Raw genomic sequence first — 19,449 nt, forward strand, 5'->3', positions numbered from 1 at the left:
CCCTTTTGAGTTCTTTGAGGAAAATATCTTTACAGAACACCTCGTGAAGGCAGTATTTATCCATCCATTTTCTGTCTGACATCATAACAGACAAACTGATTTGTCTATCATAATAGACAATTTGTCCATCCGCCATCATAACAGACAATTTGATTCTCAAATTGCGAATGTGCATGCAAATTTTAAGCTTAAAACTTGCATGCACATTTGCAATTTAAGAATCAAAGGTCCAGGAATATTCCACTTGCTGCTTCTGAGGACATTCTTTCATACATCAAATGTACATATCTATACCAAATGGCTATGGCAGTTCGATACCACTAAATGAGCCTCGTGGCGCAGTGGTTAAAACGCTGTACTGCAGCTAAAACTGTGCTCACGACCTGGGGTTCAAATCCCGGGTAGCCGGCTCAAGGTTGACTCAGCCTTCCATCCTTCCGAGGTCGGTAAAATGAGTACCCAGCTTGCTGGGGGGGCAATGTGTAGCCTGTATAATTAAAAATTGTAAACCGCCCGGAGAGTGCTTGTAGCGCTATGGGGCGGTATATAAGTCCAATAAATAAATAAATAAATAAATATAAATAAATGTCATGGTATTATTCTAGAGAATCCCTGGGATTTGTAACAAAGAGTTTTGTGGAACCTTAAGGACTACAAAAATTATTTAGTGTTAGCTGCTCTCAGTGCTGGCTGTGCCATTAGCCAAACTGAGGTGGCTTTCCTAGGCAAGGGAACACCAAGAGCGGTGACTCTGGAGAACTGCCACTGTGTTGGTCAGCTGTCTGGAGTTGTTTTCTAAACACTGGGCTCTTAGAACCTCTCAGGCAGGCCATTGTTCATTTTCTCATCTGGCAAAATTGCCTCCTTTGTGGAACAGTCACTTCAGTGGGCAGCCTACAAAAATTGCCCAGCTCGGAGAAGTTCTCAGAACTTGCCAGTCGGATAAGAGCTAGGTTGCTAGACAGCAGCCCACTCTATGTGACCATAAGACATGGTTATTTGCTACTGTGCACACAATGATGTCTATGAAAAAAAAATCCACCTTTATTTCTGCAATGGCAATGTTTTCCAGAAGTGGTGTTATCCCACATTACTTTACTTTTACTTTATTTAGATTTATACCCTGCCCCTCTAGACCAAGTCTTCTCGGGGCGGCTTACAAAAAAATGATAAAATACAATAGAATAATATAATTACTAAAACCTAATAATACAACAATTAACTAGTGGATATATACATTATCAAGATGGGAAATTAAAGAAACGAAACTGTTAATTGACTGGAGAGAAGGCCTGCCTAAAGAGCCAAGGTTTTAAATGGCTTTTAAAAACACCCGGCGAGGGAGCCAGGCGGATTTTCGTTGGTAGATTATTCCACAGCCGAGGGGCCACTGCCGAGAAGGCCCAGTTTCTGGTTCTTTCTTTCCGGGGCTTTCTCGGCGTAAGGCCCTCAGCCGTCCCTGCTGGCTTTGTTGCATGATTTGAGTAGACCTGGGTGGGAGAAGGCGATCTGCCAGGTATCGAGGTCCCAAACCGTTTAGGGCTTTATACATCATCATTAAAACTTTGAAATCAATACAGAAACGAATGGGCAACCAATGCAAAGCAGCCAGGGTGGGGGAGATATGCTGATATTTCCTCACCCCACTAAGGAGCCTGGCTGCCGCATTTTGCACCATTTGAAGTTTCCACATCAATACCAAAGACAGCCCCACATAGAGTGCATTACAATGGTTTAATCTCGAGATTACGAGCGCGTGGACAAGAGTAGGGAGGGCCCCCCCCATCAAGATATGGTCATTACAGAGCTGATGGGACTTTATGCTCAGAGGATGATCAACAGGATACTGGCTAATGTTTATGAGCAGGCTGGACATTTTGCACTGCTAAATGGGGGACAGCAAGACTATGTGGGATTTAAATGTGAACATTTATTTCCAATTTTGCCTCAAAATTCACTGCTCGAATGTGAAAATGTAACTGATCGCTCACATCTGAAACCCACAGTTCTGTGGGTGCTTTATTTGGGATCAGAGTTTTGGAAAGTTCCTTTTCAGGCGACAGCTTTCAGAGCCTCCCAGGCAGTATAACTAGGAGTGTTTGGATGTTGTAGCCCAGAAAGTAACTTTTCCAAATTATGCTTTGGTGTTGTGATTGTTTCTAATATTTACCACCGCTTCGGTATCTTCGCATTGCAAATTTTAAGGGTACAATTTTAAATACACAAGCAAGCAAGCAAGAAAGCAAACAGTCTGTGGAAGGAGATGGCCATTTCCTTAAGCCATATTAAACCATTCAAGGATTAAAAGTAAGAAGCAGCACTTCAACTGAACCTTGAAATGAGTAGGAAGGCAGCAAAGGTAGTATAAACAAGGAATGACACATGCTAGAAACCCCACAAAGCCCTGGTCAAACCTTTAGCTGCTGTGTTTTGTATCATCCGAAGTTTCCAAATGCTTGTCTAAGGAAAGTCCCTTTAAGCCTGTGGTCCCCAACCTTGGGCTTCCAGATGTTCTTGGACGTCAACTCCCAGAAATCCTGGCTAGCAAAGGTGGTGGTGAAGGCTTCTGGGAGTTGTAGTCCCTCTGGAGGCCCAAGGTAGGGGACAACTGCTTTAAGCGCTGTCCAGTGTTCTAGCCTTGATGAAATGAAGGCCTACCAAGACTTGTGGCCAGGTCTGTTTTTACTAGAATGACATGATGAGAACTCTTTGACCAGGATCTAAAGGGAGCACAAGTATATTGTGAGGGTTGCCAAGTCAGCAGCGTCCTGAGATTCGGAGTCAAAACAGCTGGAAGTATTGCACCCTCATATGATGCCTTTAAGGCATTGATTCCCATACTTGGGTCCCCAGATGTTCTTACACTAAAAAACTCCCAGAAGCTTCCACTACTAGCTGTGTTGGTCAGGATTTATGGCAGTTGTAGATCAAGAACATCTGGGGACCCAAGGTTGGGAAGGACTGCTTTAAGGAGTTTTTAGTTGGAAGGGGCTTTTGTGGACTAAGGTTGCTGTCAGTCAACTCAGTAACAGCGAATAGTTTCCTCTCCACCTCAGAGTCTTTCCCTTACCTTTTTCACTCAGAAGGGTTCTGTTCAATAAGAGTCTGGCAGTTAGTGTTTTGCCTGTGTGTTAGAATTATGGAGTGAGAAGTGAACAAGTTAGAGTGAAGTGTTCTGCCAGTAAAGTAACCAGTCAGTTAATAATGAAGTAAATTAAGCAGTAAAGCTTAGTAATGTAAGAAGTTAACATTTCCCACAATATATGTTTGTTTTTATATAAGAAGAACTGTAAGTAAACAGTAGCATTTAATTCTTTCTAATTTACCAGGGTCTCTGAGTGTAAGTATTGAAATAAATGAGTGCCAGTTGAGGCAAACTAACAAATAAGGGGTGATCTACTAAGGGGGACTGTAGTTCAATCTGCTCTGTAGATTTCTGCCAGAACCATTTTATGCACTGTGTAATAAGAGGAAGTTTAATTAATAAAGCCACTCAATTTCCCCAAACCACTGCAACAAAAACCTGAGAGTAGGGGCAAACTCTTGCAATGTCATAGAGGTGGGGCAGGCAAGTACCAGGAAAAGGGCTGGAAACTCAACTCTGAGCCAGTGGAAAGAAGGCAAGAAGAGAAGGGGGCTAAATGGGGCCAGAATCCTGGTTTGAACCCAACTAACCAGAAAAGATTGCAAGCTGGAGCACAGAAGGAGCAGGAATTGGCAGGAATTGGCAGGTGGGCAGGCAGCGAAAAGGTGCTCAGGAACTGCATTGGTTGTCGTGATTCTTGCTAGGGCTCTCATCCTATGTAATTTTGTCTCCAGTGAACATGAAATGTGAATGATTTCCCTCCAGAACTCAGCTTCTGCTGGGATTTGTGAAATACTCACCTTAAGCCCCCAGGGATTTTTTTCCAAGGGCTTGAACTGCTGGCACAGCTGCTCCTTGTGCAACAGGAGTCACAATGGTGGCACGCTATTCCTTGGCTTGCTCCACTGGTCAGGATGGTTTCAAAGGTCCCTATAGGTTCTCCCTCCCTCCACCCCCTTCCCTTTGCTTCCTGTTTTTAATCTACTGATGCTGCATGAGCACTGCATACATAGAAACACTTTTATATTGAATGAATGAGCGCTTATACCAGCTAGGACTAGCGGAAGAGAAGCAACCTCAGAAACGAAAACCAAAGAGCCTCCTCTTCCAGGGCTCCTTGCTGTGAGATTTTTCTCCGTGTCTGGATATCTGAGGACCTACAGAAATTTCCTCGGCCAGCACTCCAAGACCTGGCCACCCTACCAAGTGCCCGATCAAAAGGGGGCATCTCCTAGAAAGGTCAAAGTGTGCCATGTGAACAGGTATATATTGGAACCAGAAAACACAGCATCCACACCAGAATCAAAGAACATGAGAGACACTGTAGACGAAAACAACCAGAAAAATCAGCACATGCCCTAAAACAAGCTGGACATGAAATTCTATTTCAAAATGCTGAAGTACTGGCCAACACCAGCAAGCATTACGTCAGACTGGGAAGCCATTGAAATCCACAAGCACCAGCAGAACTTCAACAAAAAAGAGGAAAGTCTAAAACTTAATAAGGCCTGGCTCCCAGCACTGGAAAATACAGTCTGCAAAAGGTCAACAAACTCTACCCAGCCACAAGGATCAGGGATCATTGCACAAAAGAGACCAGCTAAAGACACCCAACAATCACAGTGACAGATAATCTCTCCCTCTTATCACAACGATACACCCACAACAAAAACACGCTGATCACCACCCTCACACTATCTCCTGAAAAGGACAAAAGCTGTTCCCACAACTATAAATACTCAACTATCCAACAAACAGCAACAGAGCTTGGACAGAGTTCCTACTCCAGTCCTCTGAAGATGCTGGCCACAGAGTCTGGCGAAACGTCAGGAAGAACAACCTTCAGAACACGGCCAAAGAGCCCGAAAAACCCACAACAACCATGTGCCATGTTGCCTTAGTTCTTTTTTGGTGCTGTTCAAACTCTGAAGCATAGATCCCAAAGGCATCTCAGTGGCTTCACAAGTGAGCGAGAAGACCCCATTCACTTTTGAGTGTGTTTGGATTATGGGATGGGGCTGGGGAGGGTGTTCTGTGGCTGGTGCTGCTTCTTCATCTCTCCTCACCCAGTCTTTAACCATATGGCAAGGCAGTGAAAGGGAAATGATAGTGCTCTAAATCTGGACCCCCCTCTGAGTTCTCATCGCTGCACTCAGCAGTTTTCACTCCTTTCCATTCCAATTTCCAGCTGTCTTGCTGTATTACTTGATGTCAGACTCCTTTTGGCTCCGGGGCTGAACCACTACATCTTGCCTCGTCATCATGAAACTTAGTTTCCTTTGCTTTCTCCAGGCTGAAAGACAGCCAATCTCTGGGTAGTGTCCTGTGGGATTCTGTCAGGTGTTTCATGAAAAGATATTTCCCAAGCCCTGCAATCCTGTGTTGTTTTTTTAATGGACAGGTAGGGACGTGCCATCCATTTTGAAGGAAATCAACCCTGAGTGCTCACTGGAAGGACAGATCATGAAGCTGAGGCTCCAACACTTTGGCCATCCCATGAGAAGAGAAGACTCCCTGGAAAAGACCCAGATGTTGGGATAGTGTGAACGCAAGAGGAGAAGGGCACGACAGAGGGCGAGATGGTTGGACAGGGTCATCGAAGCTACCAGCATGAATTTGATCCAACTCCGGGAGGCAGTGGAAGATGGGAGGGCCTGGCGTGCTCTGGTCCATGGGGTCACGAAGAGTCGGACAAAACTTAACGACTGAACAACAACAAGGATGTGACAATCCTCTGTAAGGAAAGATGAGGGCTTTCAAATTTGGTGAGAGCAGAGTGATGGCAGGGCAAATTTCTCTGTGAGGTCTCTATCCCCAGCCAAGAAGCAGTGTAAATGGCTTCGGGCATAGCTGTCGAAGGGATCACTGGTCTTGTGATGAATCAGTACAGCTAACAAGAGTTTCAGGAGAGACAATTTTGCAGCGTACCATTGCCTGCAGATGCTGGCTTGATGAGAAAAGCAGGTGATGGCTTCTCCTGCACTGTTCCCAGCCTGTGCCTCAGAGTGGTCATCAACTGGCCCTATCATTAGGCAGAGTGAGGTGGTTGATTTCCAGGAAGCTAATCTTGAGTGTACTAAAGAGGTACTATGTGGATGGTACCGCCTTTCATACAATATAATGCAATGTTAGTTTTCCTTCCAGGGAGGAAGAGATACTTCTGGGGTATTGGGATTTTATTCTTGTTTGGCCTTTTATAATATTTTCTGCTTGATCAGTCTCTTCAGCCCTTGAAGTGAGGTGAAAAGGGACACACAGCTTTGCTCCTCTACCTCAGATTTCTTTTGGTCCAATCAGGCTAGTTTGCTAGTCAGGTGAGAGATATGGTTAGCAACCCTCGTGGTGCAGTGGTTAAACTGCTGTATTGTGCTCACGACCTGGGGTTCAATCCCAGGTAGCCAACTCAAGGTTGACTCAGCAATTCTATCCTTCCAAGATTGGCAAAATGAGTACCCAGCTTGCTGGGGGGGGGAGCAATGTGTAGCCTGCGTAATTAACTTGTGAACCACCCAGGGAGTGCTTGAAGCACCATGGGGTGGTATATAAGCAGCACGCTTTTCTTCTTAATTATAAATAATTGTGTGCTGTCAAGTTGATTTTGACATATGGTGACCCATTTCCAGGGGTTTCTTGGCAGAGAATACTCAGACATAGTTTACCCAGTCACTTTCTCTGAAGGAACATCTGGACTGTGCAGCTTGCCCAGAGCTACACAGGCTGGCTGTTCTTGGAAGCACCATGGGGAAATCAAAGCTCCAGCTTCTCTCTGCGCTATCCAGCAGTGAATATTCAACCAGAAGAAAAAGCAGGAAGCCTGAGTTTTACTTTGGCTAGGAGGATTCTAGGATAGGCTCTTTTCTTTTGAAAGCTTGTGTGTTTCCTTAACAACTAGCTAACTTTTTGCCTTGGTCTCATTCTGTTGGGTAGCCAAGGGAGGGAAACTGTTAGCCTCTGGAATATAACCTGCAGATGCTTCGGCTTTCTGTTGCTTGGGAGAATTGAAGGATATGATGTTTGCTCTGGGGGGGGGGGATCTAATCCCTTCTGACAGAGGTCCGCATAGTCAAAGCTATGGTTTTTCCAGTAGCGATGTATGGAAGTGAGAGCTGGACCATAAAGAAGGCTGACCGCTGAAGAATGGGTGCTTTTGAATTGTGGTGCTGGAGGAGACTCTTGAGAGTCCCCTGGACTGCAAGGAAATCAAGCCTATCCATTCTGAAGGAAATCAGCCCTGAGTGCTCACTGGAAGGACAGATCCTGAAGCTGAGGCTCCAATACTTAGGCCATCTCATGAGAAAAGAAGACTCCCTGGAAAAGACCTTGATGTTGGGAAAGTGTGAAGGTAAGAGGAGAAGGGGATGACAGAGGACGAGATGGTTGGACAGGGTCATTGAAGCTACCAACATGAATTTGACCCAACTCCGGGAGGCAGTGGAAGACAGGAGGGCCTGGCATGCTCTGGTCCATGGGGCCACAGAGAGTCAGACATGACTTAATGACTAAACAACAACAACAGCAATCCCTTCTGACAACTAATGCTTTCTGAGTGGTCACCTTCTCCTGCCCCCGTGTATGTATTCAGCAACAAACCAATACAGTATCACAATACTTCCCTTAAGTTTCAAATACACTCCTGTTTCAAGGTATCCTGAGAAATGTTCTATTGCTAAAGAGCTGCTTGTGGGTAACATGGTGATGCCTCTCCACTTCTGCCATCTGTTTAAAAGAAAGCAACAACAGTGATCTACTTCAAGAGCCCATTGCAAAGGAAGACAAGAGATGCAAAACATTTTAAGCCTTTCAACTGAGCTGTGTTAATGATGCTAACACCCTCAGATCCTGCCTGAAGAGCCATTTAGACCTGCTGAAAAGACCTAAGATGTTTTCTTAAGCTCCAGGGACTGTTTTATGTTTTAGCTTTGTTTGCTTTTTAACCAGCATGCACCTCTCCTTGTGCGCTTATATTGGAGCATTTCTCACTCACTTTGGACTTTGAGTAGATTAATTAATGCCTTGTTGTCACAGTGATCAAAGTATCCATGGCACTGAAAAGCTGCTGCTTTTGTTTAGTGTGGAGAACACCATGAGACACCTCCAGTGATGATCAGGGGTTGCAGATAAATCTGCAAGCACATCAGCAGCGTTCAAAACAAAGAGCAGCAGTCTCAGCCCTATCTGGATGCTTACCAGAAATAGTTTACTCTCACTGCCGCTACAAATGGAGAATTTGTGATGGAGCTTCCCATTGCTCAACTGTTTTTGTTGTTGTGTGATGCCAGGTTGCTTCCAGCTTATGGTGACCTCTATAAATTAGTGACCTAAAAAGGTCTTGTTGGATCTTGCAGACTCAAGACCGTGGCTTTCTTTACTGAGTCACTCCACCTCATATTTGATTTTCCTTTTTTCCTGTTGCACTCACTTGCATTATTGCCTTTTGCAGTGAGCCTTATTTTCTCATGATGTGCCCCAAGTGCAATAATATTGTTTCAGCCATTTTTGAAAATTTTTGTGGACTAGGACTCAGGAGACTTGATTTCAAATCCTTGCTTGGCCACAGAAACTCACTAGAGAGTGGTAATGGTAAAACCACTCATTAAATATCTCACGTATCTTGAAAACCATATTCAGTCATTGTCAGGGCCTGAAACATTTTAGAATGTCTCACAAATCAGTCAAATTTTTTTTTATTGGAATTGGGAATCACTGATTTATACCCTTAGACTTGGGTTGCTTCATTACCTGCGTGCCTGTGGGGTCATGAAGCGTGCATTTTGAATGCCTTTCTTTTGGATGTCTCCAGCAAAAATAAAACTGGAAGCAAAAGCGTCTGGCCTCTTAAGGAGCCACGGTTCCCTCCCACCCCAGGATTTGTCCTCATTCGGTTGAAATTGGAAGCTGCCTATAGTGGACGAGTAGTCCAGATAGGCGGGGTATAAATAAATAAATAAATAAATAAATAAATAAATAAATCAATCAATCAATCAATCAATCAATCAATCAATCAATCAATCAATCAATCAATCAATCAATCAATCAATCAATCAATCAATCAATCAATCTCCATATTCTCCAGCATGGGACTACTCTACATTCTCCTGCAAAGCTATATTTCTATGTGCTGCTTGAACTCTCTTCTCACAAGAAGAGGGCAGTTTTCCTTTTGCAATGGGAGAGGGGAGGAGAGGACTGCAGGATTAGAGAGGGAGAGACAGTCAGAGAGGAAGGAGGCAGGCAGGGAGGGAGCTGTGACTCATCCAGCAGCATTTTTCACTTGTCACAGATGAGTGGACGAATGCACTTTTCAAGCCCTGGGCATTGTGAAAAAGAATAGGTTACACTTAATAATCTGGCTAGCACATTTCTTTCATAGAATCATAGCAACATAGAATAAGGGAGTTGGAAGGAGCCTATAAAGCCATCAAATCCAATCCTCTGATCAATGCAGGAATCCAAATCAAAGCATATTTGATAGTTGGTTGTACAATTTTCTCTTGAATGCCTCCATTAAAAGAGTGCTCCAATTAGAGGCACTCCAGTTACCTGGGAATGTGGTGGAGTGCTCACCACATTCCCAGGTAATTGATTCCATTGTTGTATTGCTCTAACAGGAAATTTTTCCTGATATTCAAATGAAGTCTGGCTTCTTCTAACATGAGCCCTGTCATGAGTTCAGCTGAAGAAAGCCTGGAATCTGAGGACTTAATTACAGCTGAAGAAAATGCTGGGCAATTAGTATCACAGACAGCTGAATCACTGCCAGATTCTCCTCCCCCACTAGCCAGAGTGAGACATAAGCTTCAGCAAAGACTCACACAACAGAGGTCTGAGGCTCACATGAATGCTTCCCACACGAACATCAGGTTGACCAGCTCAGAGTTTTAACAGGATGGAACGTTTCTAGGAATTAGATGAATGTTGGTAAGTTCTTGGTCCACATACCGCTGAAGCCTACCATGGAGGATTTTGAGCATAACCTTGCTAGCGTGTGAAATGAGTGCAATTGTATGGTAGTTGGAGCATTCTTTGGCAATGCCCTTCTTTGGGATTGGGATGTAGACTGATCTTTTCCAGTCCTCCGGCCACTGTTGAGTTTTCCAAACTTGCTGGCATATTGAATATAGCACCTTAACAGCATCATCTTTTAAGATTTTAAATAGTTCAATTGGAATGCCATCACCTCCACTGGCCTTGTTGTTAGCCAAGCTTTCTAAGGCCCACTTGACTTCACTCTCCAGGATATCTGGCTCAAGCTCAGCAACCACACTATCTGTGTTTTCAGGGATATCCAAATCTTTCTGGTACAATTCCTCTGTGTATTCTTATTTATTTATTTATTTATTGGACTTATATACCGCCCCATAGTGCTACAAGCACTCTCCGGGCGGTTTACAATTTTTAATTATGCAGGCTACACATTGCCCCCCCAGGGAGCTGGGTTCTCATTTTACCGACCTCGGAAGGATGGAAGGCTGAGTCAACCTTGAGCCGGCTACCTGGGATTTGAACCCCAGGTCGTGAGCACAGTTTTAGCTGCAGTACAGCGTTTTAACCACTGCGCCACGAGGCTCTTGCCACTTCTAGATGTCTTCGCTTTCTGTGAGGTCTCTTCCATTTTTGTCTTTTATCATGTCCATCTTTGCACAAAATGTTCCTTTAATATCTCCAATTTTCCTGAAGAGATCACTGGTTTTTCCTTTTCTATCATTTTCCTCTATTTCTTTGCATTGTTCATTTAAGAAGGCCTTCTTGTTTTTCCTTGTTATTCTTTAGAAGTCTACATTCAATTTTCTGTAACTTTCCCTATCTCCCTTGTATTTTGTTTCCCTTTTCTTCTCTGCTACGTGTAAGGCCTCATTGGACAGCCATTTTGCTTTCTTGCATTTCCTTTTCTTTGGGATAGTTTTTGTTGCTGCCTCTTGTACAATTTTATGAGCCTCTATCCAACGTGATTCAGGCACTCTGTCCACCAAATCTAGTTCCTTAAATCTGTTCTTCACTTCCAATGTGTATTCATAAGGGATTTGGTTTAGATTATACCTCAGTAGCCCAGTGATTTTTCCTACTCTCTTCAGTTTAAGCTTAATTTTGCTATGAGAAGCTGATGATCAGAGCCACCATCAGCTCCAGGTCTTGTTTTTGTTGATTGTATAGAGCTTCTCCATCTTTAGCTGCAGAGAATATAATCAATCTGATTTCGGTAAAACCCATCTGGTGATTTCCATGTGTAGAGTTACCTCTTGTGTTGTTGGAAAAGAGTGTTTGTGATGACCAGCTTGTTCTCTTGACAAAACTGTGTTAGCCTTTGCCCTGCTTCGTTTTGAAGTCCAAGGCCAAACTTCCCTGTTGTACCTTTTATCTCTTGACTCCCTACTTTAACATTCCAATCCCCTATTATGAGAAGAACATCTTTCTTTGGTATCAGTTCTAGAAGGTGCTGTAAGTCTTCATAAAATTGGTCAATTTCAGGCTCCTCAGCATTGGTGTTTGGTGCATAAACTTGAATTATTTTGATGTTTAAGGGTCTGCTTTGGATTCGTATAGAAATCATTCTATCATTTTTGAGATGGTATCCCAGTACAGCCTTTCCCACTCTTTTGTTGACAATGAGGGCTACTCCACTCCTTCTGCGGGATTCTTGCCCACAATAGTAGATATGATTATCATCTGAATTGAATTCGCCCATTCCTGTCTATTTTAGTTCACTGATGCCCAGAATGTCGATGTTTATTCTTGCCATCTCCTGTTTGACGACATCCAGCTTACCCAGGTTGATAGATCTTACGTTCCACGTTCCTATGCAGTATTTTTCTTTGCAGCATTGGACTTTTCTTTTACTTCCAGGCACGTCCACTGCTGAGTGTCCTTTCTGCTTTGGCCCAACCACTTCATTAGCTCTCTAGCTCCTTGTACTTGTCCTCCGCTCTTCCTCAGTAACATGTCGGACACCTTCTGACCTGAGGGGCCCATCTTCCAGCATCATATCTTTCAGTAGTTTTGTTTCTGCTTATGGGGCATTCTTGGCAAAGATAATGGTGTGGCATTGCCAATTCCTACTCCATGTGGATTGCGTTTAGTCGGAACGCTCCACTATGACCTGTCTGTCTTGGGTGTCCCTGCACGGCATAGCCCATAACTTCTCTGAGTTACTCAAGCCCCTTCGCCATGACAAGACAGCAATCCATGAAGGAGGGATCTGGAAATACCTCCTCCTATATTCTCTCTCTCTCTCTCTCTCTCCCTCTCGCACGCGCGTTCCAGAATGTTCCTGGAAATGGCATTCCAATGGCTGGGTGCTCTTATAATACTGTTATGTGTTTTAAATACCCAATCTATTTTTATATATTACGGACTCCATAAAATATCTTTTTCATGGCAGGGGCAAGAAAAAAAATCTCTAAAAAGAGTCAATCATGGGTTCAGGGCTACAATTCTGTGATTGTGTCTTTCCTTATTCATTTTTTATTTGTATTTTTATTTTCCTATCTCAAACCTGGGAATGTTCCTTTTGGTGTACATGCTGGATGGAGGATTTTGGGGGTCGGCCTCCCAAAAGTTATTTTTTCGGGCATCAGCCTAGAACAATATCCAAAGGCCAAAAAGGGGAGATTTACTCTAAGAATCAAAGAGATTGTGACATCATCACCAGGATCAGCCAATCCCGGGGAGGAGGCTGCTGTTGCTGTTGCCTTGGCAACTCACCACATGCTCCTGGGCCTTTACGACATCACAGGGGCCCCACCTCTCTGCTTGAAGATAAAAGGGGCTTGAGAGGCAGGGCAGGAGACCAGAGGAGAGGATAGTGGCCAGAGAGCAGTCCAGCATGAAGGTGGCTGCTGGGGACACAGGCCTTCTCAACAAGGCAAGTTCTCTATTGAACTTGCTAAGTGGGCTTGCGAGGTAGCAGCTACAGTGGTGCTTCGCTTGGGGACGTTAATTCATTCCAGCGAAATCGCTGTAGAGTGAAAACATCGTCAAGCGAAATAAAAAAGCCCATTGAAATGCATTGAAAACCGTTCAATGCGTTCCAATGGGCTGAATACCTGCTCGTCCAGCGAAGATTCTCCATAGGGGCAGCCATTTTCTGTGCCTGTAGTGCGAAAAATGCCTCCTAAAAACAGCGGGGAGCCATTTTGAGCAGTCGATGGCTATTTAGAAACCCCAACAATCAGCAGTTTTGTTCGTCGTAATGCGAAGAATTGGTTACCGAAGCTGGGAACCGATAATTGCAAAGCGAAAAAAACCCCATTAAAACATTGTTTTGCGATCGCAATTGCAATCACAAAAACATTGTCATGAAGTGGATTCATTGTTATACGGGGTAATCGTTAAGCAGGGCACAACTGTAGAAGCTGGTGGAGATCTGGGTTTGAAGCTGGGCAATGTCGGCAATGGACGTTGGCAGAGAGAAGCTGGTGGAATCTGCCTGCGGAAAATGGCTGATGTCGCAAGACGGAAGCTGGCAGAGGTTGGCGGATGAAGCTGGTGGATGTTAGCCTCCTGAAACCAGCTGGCGGAAGCTTGGTGGATATCGGTGGATGGAAGCCCAGGCGTGTGAGTGAATGGCTGGTGGAGTGAAGGTGTGTGTGTGTCAGGGTGGCTGCTGTGTGTGTGTGTGTGTGTTTGTGTGTATGTGTATATGTGTGTGTGTGTGTGTGTGTGTGTGTGTGTGTGTGTCAATGGGCTGGCTGGTGTTCCATGGGGATGTCACCAGGGTGTGTGTGTGTGACCCAAGCATTCGGGAGCTGGCGGAGGCTGGCTTCAGGAGCAGAGTGGAAGAGATGAACGGGTGGATATTCCTGGTGGAAGCTAGTGGATGTTGGCAGGCAGAGCTTCGGTATGAAGTTGTTAGAACTTTGGTCGGTGGATGCGTCTGGTTTGAAGCCGGCTGACGGCAGTGGACGAGCTCGCCCCTTAGTTGGTGTTTTTTCCTCTCTTTGTCTTGCAGGGCCAGGAGCGTCTTCTTCCCCAGGGTGATGATGCGAAGGACCACAGAATGGGCATCTTGCTGGAGCTAAACCAGGCTGTCTCTGCTGAGGGCCAGGAGACCTGTTTAATCTCTTTTCAAAAATGGATACAAGTATTTTTCAGAAATGGTTACCAAGTGTTTTCTTGTCTGCCAAGTGCTGTCATGGCAGCATCTGCCCCTTGGAGACAACAAATGGCATGGGGTGGGTCTTTGTGAGATTGTGTGGCCTTGTGATGTCACAGGAGGCAGGAACCTCCCTAGCAATTGCAAAATAATGTCCCTGCATGCATGTGTGAGTCAGTGAGAGAGGCATTGTGGGTGCCCTGTACTACAGATATACGTATTATGTGTGTGAGAGATAGACGAAGCCAGTGAGCCCTGGTGCTGATTCAGAGAGGGTAGGAGGTGTATACTCAAATATTATGGCCACCCCATAGCAGTAAATGAGACTTCTGTTCCTTCCCTTCCACCATGGCCCTGAGATTTGTCTCCCTGAGCTGAGAGGTTCAGCCGAGGACAGCCATTCCTGGCACTCTACCTCCTTTTCTGAGACCAGGCAAACTACACCACATGATCACCACCTCCTCCTGCATCACTATGCATGCTCCAAGAAGCTTGCCGTCTTACCTCTCACACCACTACTGCAATGGAAGAAGTGGAGTTGGAGAGGTTTTGGGGGAAGATCTTACATTCATATCATGTGGATACAGTGGGGTCTTGACTTGAGAACTTAATCCGTATTGGAAGGCGGTTCTCAAGTCAAAAAGTCTGTAAGTCAAGTCTCCATTGACCTACAGTGCATTGAAAACCAATTAATCCATAACAGACCGTTTTTGTTCCATTTTGGTTTTTTTCTGGTCTGTAAGTCAAATCTCAGTCTGCAAGTCAAACCTAAATTTCGCGGCCAGAGAAGTCTGTAACTCAAAAAGTCTGTAAGTCAAGCCATCTGTAAGTCAAGGGTCCACTGTACATGGCTAGGATGTACTGCAAAAATGCACTGCCTGAGGGAAGTGGCTGCCTCTGTGTGCCTAGTGGTACATCTTTCTTGACTGATGTTTTCAGTGGTACTCAAAGGCTGATCCAGAAGCATTCTCTGAAAAATATAAGACAGTCCTGGGCCTACTGACCCCGCAGGTAAGTTGCATTCAGCTCAGTTGGACTCTGAGGAGACACATTTAGGCTTGCAAATGTCTAGCTGTAAAGCCACTTCTTCCTGCAGATAGTCCTATGTGAATTTGCCCAATAAAGTGCCCCAAGAGCAAAATATCTTGGCCATTTGCCTGCGACATCAGTTCTTATTGCACTACTGGGCAACCCAAGATGACCCTGTGTATCCCACAGCAGTCTGCTTAAAAAGTAGCTACATAGACAAGGCTTTAGTCACTAAAGATGGCATTAGAGAGGGATTGAAATTAACCAACATTAATCTACCTGTTAGGAAAAGAACAGGTATGGAGATGCATAGCCCCACAGCTCTCTTAACATACATCCCATTTTCTGGTGTATAGGTTTAAGGATCTTGGAAATATGAAGGAGAAATTTATATGTGGACACACACTCTCCTTTACTAGAATAAGTAAGAATATGTTTTAGAAAAAGAGAAGTGTGATTGAATTCCACTAAATTAGATCGGGAACCAATTCGTCGCATTACGACGATCGAAACAGGTGATCGTCGGGTTTTCAAAATGGCCACCGGGTGTTCAAAACGGCTCCCCGTTGTGTTTTTGGACGGATTCCTCACTCTACAGGCACTGAAAATGGCCACACCTATGGTGGATCTTCGCTGGACGGTGAGTTTTCAGCCCATTGGAATGCATTGAATGGTTTTCAGTGCATTTCAATGGGCTTTTTTATTTCGCTTTATGAACGTTTTTGCTCTACAGCGATTTCGCTGGAACGAATTAACGTCATTAAGCGAGGCACCACTGTACTGTGTTTTCCATTTCCAAGATCACTCCCCCTGTGGAAGAGTACATATATACTATTATGAATATCCATACAAATTTTGTACTAAAATGCTGAAATGAAGTCACACATGTACCTACACAAGGAGAATACACCATATAATGCTGAAAACCTTCCAATAGAATAACAACAACATAGGTGTATTTGGCGTTAACACCTCTGGAGTAAAACAATAACCATGATATCACTGCAAAAGGTGTCAAGATAACAGATGGCATTCCTAGAAGGGAGTCCTTAACAGAAAAATGCAGTGCATGAAATGATTTCAAAGGGCAGCAGAACATCACAGTCCTAATTCAAGAACTTATTAAGAAGTTACCAATGGACTTGCTCCTCTAGTATATGAAAACTGATCTAATAAAACTAACCCCCATTAAAGGGTCTTGTCAGGTTAAATTGCATAACGAGTAGACGTTGTCTAGAGGGGCAGGGTAGAAATTGAATAAATAAATAAATAAATAAATAAAATAAATAATTAAACATGGCAATTTGCTGCTAACTACTGAGTTGCTGGTCACACATATCGGGCGTAGATACAAAGTCCTCAGAAGTGGTTCACCAGCCCTTCCTTTGCTATATAATTTGTACTAAGAAGCTTGTAAGCTTGTGGATGCAACAAGTCAATTCCCTGGCTCGCATCCATGCTCCTGCTTGTCTTTTTTTTTTTTTTTTTTTGAACCTTGCTCTCTTGACTCTTGGCTTTTGGACTCTGACTTCTGACTAAGGTTTGTGTTTTGGCTTTGACAATTTGGCATCTGTTTTGAATCTCCCCGACTTCTGACCTTTGACTGGCTTATTTGACTTTCGCCTGCTGAATCCCCTGGGAATGTGACAAGATCATTATTACATGTCCTGCATTCTGGGATGATTGAGAACAGATCCTGCTCCTCCTCTGTACGGCAATCTTTCAAGTATTTGAAGAGTGCTATCATATATCCCTTCAGTCTTCTTTCTCAAGACTGAACATGCCCAGTTTTTCAGTCTTTCCTGTTGGGCTTGGTTTCCAGTCCGCCAACCCTCTTTGTTGACTTCCTTTGAACTTGTTCCAGTTTGCTGGCAACCCTCTTCAAGTACAGTGTCTAGACCTGGGCACAGTACTCATGATGAGGCCTAACCAATGTTGAATAGAGGGGAGATAGCACTTCACACGAGACTATACTTCTGTTAGGTAAAGGTAAAGGTTCCACTTGACATTTAGTCCAGTCATGTCTGACTCTAGGGCGCAGTGCACATCTCCGTTTCCAAGCCGTAGAGCCAGCATTTGTCTGAAGACAGTTTCCATGGTCACATGGCTAGCGTGACTAGACACGGAACACCGTTACCTTCCCACCAAGGTGGTACCTATTTATCTACTCACATTTACCTGCTTTCGAATGGCTAGGTTGGCAGGAGCTGGGACAAGTGATGGGAGCTCCCTCCATCGTGTGGATTCAATCTTATGACTGCTTGTTTTCTGACCCTGCATCACAGAGGCTTCTGCGGTTTAACCCACAGCGCCACCACATCCCCTACTTATGTTAATGCAGCCTAAAATAGCATTTGCCTTTTTGTGGCTGCACTGTATTGTTGTCTCATATTCAGCTTGCGATCTGCAGTAATCTCAAGATCCTTTCTCTGTGTTATTGAGCCAAGTATCCCCCATTTTGTAACTGTACATTTGGTTTCTTTTTCTCTAGATGTAGAACTTTTCACTTACCTCTGTTAAATTTCATTCTGTTGTTTTCAGCCCAATGCTTGAGCCTTTCAAGATGTTTTTGTATTGTGTTCCTGTCTTTCAGGGTATTAGCTATTCCACCCAATGTTGTGTCATCTCCAAATCTGATAAGCGTTTCCTGAATCCAAGTCATTAATAATTTAATTGGAATTACATTTCTTAATTCAATGTTTTCATTAAATAGCCAAGCAGAGAGATTATTGGAAATAGCCAATTGTTTGAAAGTCATGTGAATGTAAACATTGCAGGATTTATCCAAGGTGGTGCATCCCAGCTGGAATAACTGCTTTCTCAGTGCTGCTAGATGATGGGTAGTGTTGTCATGAGTTCAGCCGAAGAAGATCTGGAATCTGAGGGGTTAATTGCAGCTGAGGAAAATGCTGGGCAATTAGAAGCACAGACAGCAGAATCCCCACCAGATTCTTCTCCCCCAGTAGCCAGAGTGAGAGCTAAACTTCGGCAAGGACTCATGACACGAAGGTCAGAGGATGGCATGAATGCTTCCCATAGGAACATCAGGTCGACCAGCCCTGAGTTTTAGCAGGATAAGTGTTTAGATGATTGCTGCTGCTATAAAATCTGCACCCAGAGGCCTGGAAGTTTGTGGAAGCAATAAGTCAACACTCTGGCTTGCAGCCACGCTCCTGCTTACCTTGAACCCTTGTTCTCTGGACCCTTGGCTTTGGACTCTGACTTCTGACTACAGTTTGTGTTTTGGCTTTGGCATTTTGGTATCTGCTTTGCAACTTCTGGACTTCTGATATTGGACTGGTTTATTGGACTCTTCCTGTTGAAACCCCCTGGGAATGTGACAAGTGTATAAATTGTAGTTAGTTCTAAGTTCTGCTTAGAAAAGTATATTTTGTGAAGGATGAGGTCAAAGAAGAATGGCAGGATCAGACAGAAATGTGTGATTTTGGGCCAGACAGGATCATGTGCTAAACGTGAAGTTGCCTCTGAAAATGGTAGCCATGTGCCTACTTAGTTTCCTTCAATTCCTCCTGCTGGAACATTTAGTGGAATTTAGCTCTGCCTTGACATTGTAATGATTTGTAATTCCCTATCTCTCTTTTACTGTATTTGTATATTTAGACGGCATATACGAGATACTGGGAATTCGATTCCCCACAGTGGTTCCTATAAGTCGAGCCTGCTTGTGTCGCCTTGATCTCCTGTCAGTTCTAGAGTCCATGTAGCAACATACACAGAGGGGTCCCATTTTCAGAAGCTCTAACACATGGGATACTAGAGAGCCTGGCCGCCGAAATCTTTTTTCTGCTTTCTCTCTGTTAAGTAACGAGATCGACTGGCAAATAGTGTTAAATGGAAACAACCATCCAGGAAATAATTGACAAACTCTGCTGCCCATTTGCTCAAGGATTTATATGGTTGACGAGAACACAGCTTTTAAAGATTGTCTGATGACATTTCAGTGTAAGTGCGTATTTCCGGCTTTTTTGTTTGTGAGAGACAGGATTACTGATTATGCTTGACATTTACACGTCAAACACTGTTTTCAATATATTGGGCCATAAACATTTTACTGGTGCTCCTGTGGGTGAAACATCTTGACGCCCTTACAGCCTGCAATTATTTCGTTGCCACTCGCGCAGTGAGTGGTGGGACAGTGAAATAACTTGAGGTAATTGGACTGTGTGAGGTAAAACAATAATGTAAAGTGAATTAGCAGCCCGGGTGCTGGCACAGTTACCTCCCC

This window comes from Pogona vitticeps, chromosome 3 (assembly GCF_051106095.1).
Source record: "Pogona vitticeps strain Pit_001003342236 chromosome 3, PviZW2.1, whole genome shotgun sequence".
Classification (NCBI taxonomy): domain Eukaryota; kingdom Metazoa; phylum Chordata; class Lepidosauria; order Squamata; family Agamidae; genus Pogona; species Pogona vitticeps.